The following is a 12,252-nucleotide window of genomic DNA, read 5'->3' on the forward strand; positions in this document are numbered from 1 at the left end:
ACCACATCCTGCATTCTTATGTGGGGTGCGGGAGCAGAGACCCCGCAGGCCGCCCTGCATGACATAGCCATTCTAAGATGTGTGGAGTGATAACACATTGTAGTTTTTATTTTCATTTCCCTGTAATTAGTGATGTTGAACATCTTTTCATGTGCTTGTTGTCTGTGTGTCTTCTTAGGGAAAATGTCTATTCAGATCCTTTGCCCATTTTTTAATTGGGTTGTTTGTTTTTAAGTTGTTGAATAGTATGAGTTCTTTATATAGTTTGGATATTAACTCTTATCGGATGGGATATATGATTTACAAATATCTTCTCCCATTCAGTAGGTTGCCTTTTCTTTTTATTGATGGTTCCCTTCACTCTGCAGCTTTGTAATTTAATGTAGTTCCATTTGTTTATTTTTGTTTTTCATTACTTTGCCTTTCAATTTCTAGCCAAATAAAACAATGCTAACATTAAGATGGAGGTCAAGGAGTTTACCGCCTATATTTTCTTCTAAGAATCTCATGGTTTCAGGTCTTACATTCAAGTCTTTAATCCAGTTTGAGTTAATTTAGTTTCATTCTTTTGCACATGGCTGTCAAACATTCCCCATGCCATTTATTAAAAAGACGGTCATTTCCCCATTTTATGTTCTTGGATCATTTATCATAAATTAATTGTCAATATATGCATGGATTTATTTCTGGGCTTTCTACTCTGTTTCATTGATTTGTGTCTGTTTTTGTGCCAATATCATACTGTTTTAATTACTAGAGCTTTGTAGCACAGTTAGAAATCATGGAATGTGGTATTTCCAGCTTTGTTCTTTATTCTGAAGATTTCTTTGGCTATTTGGTGTCTTTTTTGGTTTCATACAGATTTTAGAATATTTTTTCTATTTCTGAACATATTTGTGTTTTTTCTAGTTTTACTTTTGTGATTGATTTCCAGTTTCATACTATTTTTGTCTAAGATGATACTTGATGTGATCTCAATCTTCTTAAATTTATTGAGACTTCTTTTGTGCTATAACATATTATCTATTCTGAAGAGTGTTCATGTGAAATTGAGAAGAATGTGTGTGTATTCTGCTGCTTTTGGGTCTAATATATATATATATTCCATCTGGTTTAATGTGTCATTCAAGTGAATGTTTTCTTTCTTATTGATTTTATGTCTGATGATATATCCATTGATGAAAATAAGGTGTTAAAATCCCATAGTGTTATGGTGTTACTGTCATTTCTCCCTTTAGGTCCATTGCTTTAAGCCATAACTTGGAGATATTGTAGGTGCTGTACCATACTACAACAATAAAGGAAATAGCTCAATAAAGTGAGTCATGAATTTTTTTATTTACCAATGCATCTAAAAGTCATGTTTACACTATGTTGTAGTCTATTGAGTGTGCAATAGCATTATGTTTAAAGAAAAACAATAAAGGTGTCTTAATTAAGACATACTTTATTGCTAATACATGCTAACTATCATTTGAGCCTTCAGCAATTCATAATCTTTTTGATGACAGAGGGTCCATTCAGCCATCCTGTGCCTTTTGATTGGTTAATTTTAGTTATTTTATTTTATTTTCCTTTTGGTTCTGACTAGGTCCCTAGGGTACAATGTTGAATAGACACAGTGATAGCATACACCCTTCTCTTGTTCCCAATATCAGGAGGAAATTACTAATATTTCATCACTGTGTGTGATGATTCTGTAGGTTCTGGGTTTTGATAGTATTGATAAATGAAGTTTCTTTCTATGTAAAGTTTTCTGTGAGCTTTCTTCATCAATGGATGTTGAATTTTATCAAACTTTTTTGTATCTTTTAAAGTCATTATGAGATTTTTCTGATTTTTTATGTGCTTATATATTGATATACATTGATTGATTTTCAGATTTTATATTCTTGGACTTCCATATTCTTAGCTTCTAAGTGATTCCCAGGGAATTACCAGCTGAAAATATAAAGGTTTCCTTCCAAAACTCCTTTCCTCTATGGAATGTTAGTACCTTTATTATTTTTTGCTTTCACAACTATTTCTACCTTTAAAACATGTTTTTAAAGAATTTACTTTGATTTTGTAAGCTGTTCTATGTGGAAGTTTTGGATGGTTAGAATCACAAATGTTGACCTATTGTGAATTGCTCCATTTAATTTAGAAGCACATGTGTCTGTTTATTTAGTTTTAATATATACTTATCTGCTTTTAATATACAGTTTGATAATTTGGCTCCTTTTTATGATGGAATGCCTGGTCTAATCATCATATATAGTTTTTTAGAAATTTGAAAGGGTATTATTCAGTTAATTAACAATCAGGACAACAACATATCTACTACTCTCAACAATTTTACCAAGTGGAATTCTTTTGTGCTTTTTTTCCAAAAGAGAGAGCTGAAATACAGATAATATAATTGATTTGCACAGGTATATCTGACTTTATTGTGCTTCACAGATACTGCCTTTTTTTTTTTTTTTTTTTTTTTAAACAAATGGTGGCAACCCTGTGTTGAGCAAGTCTATTGGTATCATTTTCCCAACAGTATTTGCTCACTTTGTGTCTCTGTGTCTATATCCTGGTGAAAATGCTGTGAAGATTGTTGAAATGACAACAAAGGATTTCAAATACGACATAAACTTAGTTGATAAAGCAGTGGCAGGGTTTGAGACAATAGACTTCAATTTTGAAAGAAGTTCTGTGTGTTGAATGCTATCGAACAGTGTCACATGTTACAGAGAAATCGTTTATGAAAGGTAGAATTAGTAGATACATCAAACTTCCTTGTCTTATTTTGAAAAATGCCACAGCCACTCCAACCTTCAGCACTACCACCCTGACAGTGAACGGCCATCAACATTGAGCTCCTCCACTATCAAAAAGATTACAATTCAATGATGATTAGCATTTATTAGCAATAAGGAATCATTATTATTATTATTATTATTATTATTATATCATTATTATTATATATTTTTTAACAAAGAACTGAATGTGTGTTATTTCATGGGTAGAGGGGCTGGGATACAAGCATCTGGAGGCCTCAGGAGCTCTTGTGGGAAGTGGGAAGTAACTTCTGCTGTTTCCATATCCTCCTTTTGAATTCTCCTAGCTCTTAGCACTGGTCCTCCTTCTCAGGTGGCCACAGCTTCCTCTTGTGCTGTATGACATAGTCCACAAACCACCCGGCCTGATTGACAATCCAGAACATAGCCACAGGGAAGGTGAGGTAGAGTGTCATCTGAAAGACCTACATCTTCACCCCAATTTCTCTTCTCTGAGGCTACAAAACTATTTTTGCCCAAAGCCAACCTTCCTGCTGGACCTAAAGTATTTTATACTAAGGTAGGTACATTGTTGTTTTTAGACATAATGTATTGCACACTAATAGACTATAGCATAGGGTAAATATAACTCTTGTATGAATTGGGGAAAAAAACAAAAAACTGCGTGACTTTTTATTGCAGTAGTCTGGAACTGAACCCTCAGTCTCTCTGAGGTATGCCTGTACAATGCTTGAACAAATGAGTAGCAAAAGTGGGGTCTGTTTTCCAAATATCCATATGAAAACTGGAAAAATATACAAATTACTGGACAATTGTGTCAATATTTTATTTGCATTTTGATGTTTACCACGTACAAAGCCATATCTAGTAAAAATTCATAATGCCTCTCTCAAAATTACTGAGATTAATTTATGTGTGAGACTGTAAGCGTGTGTGTGTGTGTGTGTGTGTGTGTGTGTGTGTGTGTATGTTTGGCATGCCTAAATTCAGATTGAGATATTAGATTATCTCAGTAAAATGGCAATTCTATTCTCCCAGTTGGTTAGATAAAAGCCTAGTGTCACCTTTAACTTGTCTCTTTCCCTCATATGGCACATTGAAACCATCAATAAATTTATTTGGCTATACGTTCAAAATGCAGCTACAATTTGACTAATTCTTAAAATCCACAGTACTGTGTTATTGGTTCAAGCCACCATCTTTTTTCACCTAGAATATACATATAGCATCCTAAATGGATTACATGTTTCTGAACTTACTCAAGCCCCCAAGATAGATGGTGGGTGTTCATAGCTGAAAAACAGAAGGAACAAAAAAAAAGGTCTTTTCTACACAGAATCATTCAGTAATTTCCCAACGCATACAGAGTAATATCTATTGTTCTTCCCCATCTGTAATCATTTCTTCTCACTCTTTCCCTCCGTTATTTAGCTCTAGTCTTAGTGCTCTTGTCCTCAATGCTTCCTCTGCCTATAGCCTGCTTGACATACGTGTCTCCATAAGCATCGTCTTATTACATTTAAATCCCTTCTTAAAGGTCATCTCTAACAGACTTCTTTCATAACTATTTTCGTTGTGGCATCATTCAGTCTCTAGGACTCTCGTTACCTAATTATGTAATTAGAGTGCTTATTATCAACCGATAACTCTTTTTTTTACTTGCTTATTTATTTATTTATTGTCTGTCTTCTACCACTAGAAATGCACATTCTATGAGAACATCGGCTTTATTTATTTTATTAATAGCTGTGTAAACAGCACCTAGAAGAACATCTGCCACATACCGTGTTTCTCCCAAAATAAGACCGGGTCTTATGTTAATTTTTGCTCCAAAAGATGCATTAGGGCTAATGTTCAGGGGATGTCATCCTGAAAAATCATGTAAGGGCTTATTTTCTGGTTAGGTCTTCTTTTCAGGGAAACATGGTAGTAGAATTTCAGTAAGTATGGGTTGTATTAGTAAATTCTAGAAAGTTAATTCTACATAGCTTTTATTAAGAGCACACTGGGATTCAGACAAGTTAAGAAGGTATAACCCTTAACTTCAAAGATCCGGGGAGATAAACAACTAATTAAAATATACTATCACAATTATAATATGCTAACATTGGCTGAGAGGAAGCAAAATATCATGGTCTAGTAATAAAAATGTATTATCATTAAAGGATTCATAAAGTCCTAATATTACAGGCATTGAGATTCAATCAAGATTTCTGACATGTATTCTATTCCAGTGTCTAGTATATACCTCTCATTTTGTTTCTAGATAGTTAAATAATACATTGTTTTTTTTAATATCATTGTATCATATATGTTTGTATATGTATGTATGTATATAAATGTTTTTTCCAATCTGAAAATCTCTGCCTCTCTTTTTTTTTAATTGAAACTTATTGTGGTGACAGTGGTTAGTAAAATCACATATGTTTCAAGTGTACTATTCTGTAATACATCATATGTATATCACATTGTGTGCTCACCACCCAGAGTCAGTTCTCCATCCATCACCATATATTTGACCCCATTTATCCTCATCTACCACCCCCCTCCCTCCTTACCCTCTGGTAACCAGTAAACTATTGTCTGCGTCTATGAGTTTTTGTTTCTTTGTTTGTCTTATTTCTTTCTTGCTTTCAGTTTTGTATCACACATCAGTGACCTATATGTTTCTTGACATTTTCTGTCTGACTTATTTCGCTTGGCATAATAATCTCAAGACCCATCCATGTTGTCACAAATGGCACTATTTCATCCTTTCTTGTGGCAGACTAGTATTCCATTGTATATATCCATTGTGTGTGTGTGTGTATATATATATATATATATATATATATATATATATATATATAATGGAATATATAATGGAATATATATATGTATATTACATCGTCTTTATCCAGTTATCTATGGAAGGACACTTTGACTGTTTCCATGTCTTGGCCACTGTAAATAAAGCTGCAATGAACATTGGAGCACATGTATCTTTATGGGTAAGTGGTTTCAAAATTTTTTGGTAGATACCCAAGAGAGGGATTGCTGGGTCATATGATAATTCTATTTTTAATATTTTGAGGAACCTCCACACTGCCTTCCATAGCAGCTGCACCAATTCGTATTCCTACCAACACTGTATGAGGATTAATTTTTCTCCGCAGCCTCTCCAACACTTGTTATTATTTGTCTTGTTGATGATAGCCACTCTAACTGGTGTGAGGTGATATCTCATGGTGGTTTTTATTTGCGTTTCTCTGATGATTAGTGATGTTGAGCATCTTTTCATATGTCCATTGGCCATCTGTATGTCCTCTTTGGAGAAATGTCTATTCAGGTCCTCTGCCCATTTTTTAATTGGATTTTTGTTTTTGTGTTGTTGTTATTGAATTGTATGAGTTCTTTATATATTTTGGATATTAGCTCCTTATTGGAGGCACTGTTTGCAAATATCTTCTCCCATCCATCGGTTGCCTCTTTGTATAGGTGATGGCTTCTTTTACTGTGCAGAAGCTTTTTAATTTGACATAGTTCCATTCTTTTATTTTAGCTTTCCTTCCCTGGCCTTTGAGGTCAAATTCATAAAATCTTTGAACCCAAATCCATAAGTTTAGTACCTATGTTTTCTTCTATGCAGTTTATTTTTTCAGGTCTTATGTTTAGGTCTTTGAGTTAATTTTTGTCCATGGTGACAGATAGCAATCTAGTTTCATTCTTTTTCATGTGGTTTTCCAATTCTCTGAGCACCATTTATTGAAGAGGCTTTCTTTTCTCTGTTGTATGTTTTTGGCTCCTTTGTCGAAAATTATCTGGCCATATTTATGTGGGTTTATTTCTGGGTTTTCAGTTCTATTCCATTGGTCCGTGTGTCCGTTTATCTGCTAATACCATACTATTTTGATTATTGTAGTACAAGCTGAAGTCAGGGAGTATGATACCTCCAGCATTGTTCTTTCTTCTTGGGACTGCTTTGGCTGTTTGGGTCTTTTGTGGTTGCGTATTGATGACTTTTTGTTTTATTTCTTTGAAAAATGCCATTGGAATTTTGATGGGGATTACATTAAATCTGCATATTGTTTTGGGTAATATGGCCATTTTAACTATGTTGATTCTTCCAATCCATGAACATGGAATGTCTTTCCATTTCTTTGTGTCTTATATCTGTCTCTTAAGTAGAATGTTTAGAATATTATATTTTAATTTGGATTTTATAATTTTTTAGAGCATTTTAAGGTACACAGCAAAATTGAAGGGAAGGTACAGAGATTTCCCATATGTCTCTGTCCCCACACACACATCGCCTTCCTCTTCAGTCTTTTTATATTTCATTTAATATTTGACATGTTAGAGTTTGGCAGTTATAGTAATTGATGAGTTAAATTTTTTATTCCATTTTCTTTTATTTTGGGGTTCCATTGTTTATGTTGAGAAGGTATTTGTCAATCTTATCGTCTCCTGAAGGTGATAATAAATCTTTGTTCTGTGATTGTTCTTAAGAATTGTTCTTAAAGATTGTTATTTATCTTTGCATTATAGCATCAATTGACATTCCTTGGTGTTGTTTCTTTGTATTTTTGCTAAAAACAATCTTTAAATTTGTGGCTTGATTTGTTTTCCCACTTTTGAAAAAAAAATCAGTCTTGGTCACTTAACATATTGTTTGTGTCCTATTAATTCTTTATGGAAATCCAATTGCTCATACATTAGATATTTTCATTTACCCCATATATCTTATATATTTTTTTTTCAGTTTTTTTCTTCTTGCTTCATTAATGTTTTAGTTCATGAATTGTCTTCTTATCTGTCTTGTACTACATTAGTTCCCTGTTCAGATCTAGAATTCTAATTTGGTTCTTTTTTAAATAATTTATATTTCTCCTTTGGGAATCCTTACTTGTTCAATTATTGCAAACACATCTTCCTTTGTATCCTTGAATGAAGTTATACAATATGATTTAAAATATTTGTCTTTTAATTATAATATCTGGGTTATCTCAGAATTGTTCTTATATGGTGTTTCCCTGAGTTATGTTTGATATTCCCCCATATTTTTCTTTATTTTTAGTAATATTTGGGTTGTGTGTTGAGTATTTTGAATAACACACTTTCTCCAAAGAATGTTTTATATTATTTTTGTAATCCTTACTCCGGCTGGACTCAGTTCAAACTCTGTCCCTTGTAGTGCAGGGAAATCTCTGATCTGTTTCTCTAGGCTGAATTGGATTTCGTGGACTTTGTTTGCCTCATACATAGTTCAGAGATCAGCCAGAGCTGTTCACCCAATTTAAATGCAGAATTTGGGGATAAGTAGGAGATTTAAGCAGAGTTTTTACCCAGTACTTTGCTGTTTATCTATTCTGATATTGCCACCTTAATTTTCAGCTGATATGTTATCCTAATACTCTACTCTGGTTGTTCAAGCCAGTGGTTATAGTGCCTATCTGGCAGTGTCTATCCATAATTTTATTTTATTCTCCTACATGATACTGATTGCTATCAGTTTTCATACATGAAACTTTAAATATGTAAACACACCCATTGTTTTCATTGTTGTGTAACTTCTCAAATTTACCTTCCTCTGGTCATCCAATATTGTCTTCAGGTAATTTAATTTTATATTTTCTCCGGAGTTATTAGTTGTTATCTTTGGGGTGGCTGGCCTGATAGGAACTATTCTGCTATGATGTGTAACCACTAATTTCCTCTTCAACTTAATTAATTGTATTTGCTGATTAACTTTAGTCATTTATAAGAATCATTCAGTTAAAAATAAATCATCAAAGGGAGATCCACTTTTTAACCAGATCTTTTCATTTTTAATGTTCATGTAGGACTAGCTTCTTTTAACCATTTGATTTTTACATAATTCTTTTTTAACCATACATTATTTGAAACAATTTATTACAAAGATCATGGTGTCCTCCTTTATTTCATATTTTATTAAATTGTAAACTAAGTTTTTGATTTACTATGTTTTTTCTCTCATATCCCATCTGCATAACTGCAGAAGAAATAAACAACTTTAACATAGACAGTGAAGACACTGAAATTGTTAAATATTTGGCTTACCTTGGTTCAAATGGAGACTGCGGCCAAGAAATCAAGAGGAGACTGAGATTCAGAAGGGCTGCAATGGAAAAATTAGGAAAAATCGTCAAGAGCAAAAGAGTTTCATTAGAGACCAAGGCTAAAATCATCCACACCTTCATAGTGCCAATTACTATGTACTAATGTGAGAGTTAGGCAGTGGAAAATGTTGATAGGGAAAAAAAAATGATTCATTTGAAATATGGTATTAAAGGAAAACTCTACATATACCCTGGACCACCAGGGTTCTAGAGCAAATTAAGCTTGAAACTTTGCTGGAGGCAAAAATGACAAAACTCAAGCTGTCCTTCAGGGACATCATGAGAAGGAAGGTTTCTCTGGAAAATAGAAGGCAACAAGAAAAGAGGAGGACCACATATGAGATGGATTGACTCCATAAAAGAAGCCATAGGCGTGAGCCTACAGGAGCTGAGCAGAGCTGTTGAAGACAAAGCATTGTGGACCTCACTCATTCATAGGATTGCCAGGATTCAGAGCTGACTCAATAGCACGTAACATAAACACTATCTGCTTTGCCTGGCTTTCCTATTCCTAATACCCACTTCTCACTGTCTTCTAATTATGATTTGCACTTTTGATATAGGGAAAGTGAAATTCTAATGCAGTTTTTAATACTACTTTTATAATTTAGGGAGATTAAAATTTAGATTGCTGAATGTCTACACTCATTCATAATTCTGTTCATTCAACAAACAAAATGAAACCTCCCATATGCCAGATAACTTACTAGTTATGAACACAGCGATAAACAGGAGCTTTGTCTTTGTCCTTAGGTTTGGGGCACATGCAATCAAACCATTAAAACATAATCGGTATAATGCTACCTGGCCTCATATCTAGAAGTGATAGGTAAAATGTCCTAAAGCCACACTCATATTTTATCTTATAGAAAATGTAGTTTGTTGTTGTACTTGTTTTTAACTATAGATTCAAAAGAATTTGTTAAGATAGCTTTAGTATTTCCCATGGATATTTTCTTTCCTGTTCTAAAAGAATCCCTGAGGATCTCTCTCATTTATTTACTTTTTGCAAGGATTTTGCACATCATATAACATGTATTCCCATTGACAGCCTTCAACCCAATTCTGTTTTTATACTGACAAAAATCACCTTGTGCTGTTCTCACGTAATGCTGAAATGATTGAAATGTTGGCAGTTCATTTATTATGATTGTAACACTGTGAAAGAAAGGGTTTATAAAAGATTTTAGAAGCTCTAGAAAGCTAACACTCAAATATCACTCTGCTTCTAACTATGCTAATATGTGTACACATTTCTGCAAGGTCAACTACAGGAGGGTATTCCTATTCATTGAGAAAGGAATTGCATGTTATCTAAGAGACAGCAAAAACCACAGCAACAATACTCAAAGGCTGCTACTTCAAACTGAGACAGTCATCAATGAGTTCCAATGAATTAATTCATAATTTCTTTCACTAAAGAGAGCAGGGGCTGTTTCTTATATATCATTGTGCTCTCAATCCCTAGGTAAGTTTTACTTTCAAGAGAGGAGTTAGGAAATAATTGTTGCCCTAAAAATGACAACCTACTATGTATGACAAAATTGAGCTTGGTAGATGAGAGTTACAAGTAAATGACATTATTCTTATCCTCAAAGAATTCACATAGTCAGGAGAGATAATCAAATAAGCCCAACATTAATTGTGATTACATAATTATAAATCTGATAAATGGTATTATGGGAAAACAGTGAAGTACCAACCACGGTCTTTTCAAAAGTGGTTCCAATAAATGTGAGTCATGAATAACAAAGGAGAAAGTTTCCAACCAAAATAGTGAAAAAGATGCCCCTGATTGTAATCCAAATCAGTGTGTAAATAGCATAGAGGCAAGAAGGAGCAGGCCCCCTTTTAGGAAATTTTAGCAATTCTGTATGTTGGAAAGTCAGTTAATATCAGGTCACAATGATTTATAGATTTTATTCTTTAGGTGATATAGAATAATATAACCTCCTTGATTTAGGGGAAGAAAAACATTCTGAAGGTGTGACGGACACTTCTGTTTGCTTACTCAGCCCCCGTCCCCTCCATACCCCTACCATGGTCCTTGTAGAATTCTTATTTTATTCAGTTACTTACTTTTTAAAACATAGTCATTTTGGTTCAGGATGGACAATCCCATTCTAGCTTCAGAGTTGAGTCTCAATTGTTTTAAATGCTGAGAGCTTCCCAAGTCTTAATTTTCAGTTATCATGCACATGCAAAAAGATGGAATTTCAGGATTTATTATGGTAAATAGCTGAAGCTTCTCTCAGTAGGAGGAACCAGGTGAAGCTGCATTGATTAGGCTCTGCTCCGCCTCTGTGAGAGTGGAGGAACCAATATCTCAATACACATATAGTACAGGCAGCACTTCATTTTGTATGACTTCTCTAAATAGTTTACATTAAGTGTATCCTCTGAGTCTGAGATCATGCTAGAAGTCAGTTAACACAAGCGTTACTGTTATTCTTTCAGAAGTAGACACATGGTCCATGTTTGACAATATTAGACTGAAGGTATTAAGTGGAGGACATATTTGTTCTCTTTTTTATGCATCAAGGAATTCTATAGCCTTTGTTGATATGCACAGCTATCTCATAATCATGAAGGGCACCAAATACAATACAAAGCTGACATATGGAAGACAGAATGGAGAGCCAGGGTCTTGAGCAGACTTCAAAGCGGATGGAATAGCCACCCTGGAGTCTAACTCCATACAGTATCGAATAAACTGTGCATGACTTAGGCCACCAAGAACCTCTTCATAGTTTGCTTCCTAACTTCTAATGGAAAAAAAAAAAATCCTAAGTGCCAAGTTTTTGCATAAAATGTTGTGAGATGAGAGGGAGTTGAGAATGCCCAAGGTCTTGATCTCCATTGTGTTTTCAAATAGGGTCTCCTTTGAGAGTTGTCTTGCCTCAGGAGAGATTACAAACCCTATCTTGCTTTTCCAAGCAATCCTCTGCTTGCTGTTTCAGACTGCTGCTCTCAGCTCTCACTTCACCAAGACATGAACTCTCTGTGCTGTGTCCATCATGGGCCATAGTTTTTTCCATGAACTCTGACTCTTATCCTCAGGGCTGCTTCACTCTCCTCTACCTGCTTTCATCTCCGCTGAAATCCCACACTGTCTTGCCACCTGAGAATTCTGGTTTGGAAGTGAATAGTCACTTAGGCTAAACTTTTTATTTCTTTTAATTTTTATTAAATTTATTGGGGTGACATTGGTTAGTAAAATTATATATGTTTCCAGTGTACAATTCTATAATACATCATTTAGGTATTGCCTTGTGTGTTCACCACCCAGAGTCAATTCTCCTTCCATCACCATATATTTGACCACCTTTGTCATCTTCTACCATCCCCCCTACATCCTTTTA

General features: G+C 34.3%; 1 pseudogene; it reads right to left on the minus strand.

Moving 5' to 3' along the window:
* Nucleotides 1-3,028: 3,028 nt before the first annotated feature.
* On the minus strand, nt 3,029-11,916 carry LOC109452397 (protein PET100 homolog, mitochondrial; annotated as a pseudogene).
* Between the last annotated feature and the right edge of the window lie 336 nt (nt 11,917-12,252).

Source organism: Rhinolophus sinicus, linkage group LG01 (assembly GCF_036562045.2).
Source record: "Rhinolophus sinicus isolate RSC01 linkage group LG01, ASM3656204v1, whole genome shotgun sequence".
NCBI lineage: Eukaryota > Metazoa > Chordata > Mammalia > Chiroptera > Rhinolophidae > Rhinolophus > Rhinolophus sinicus.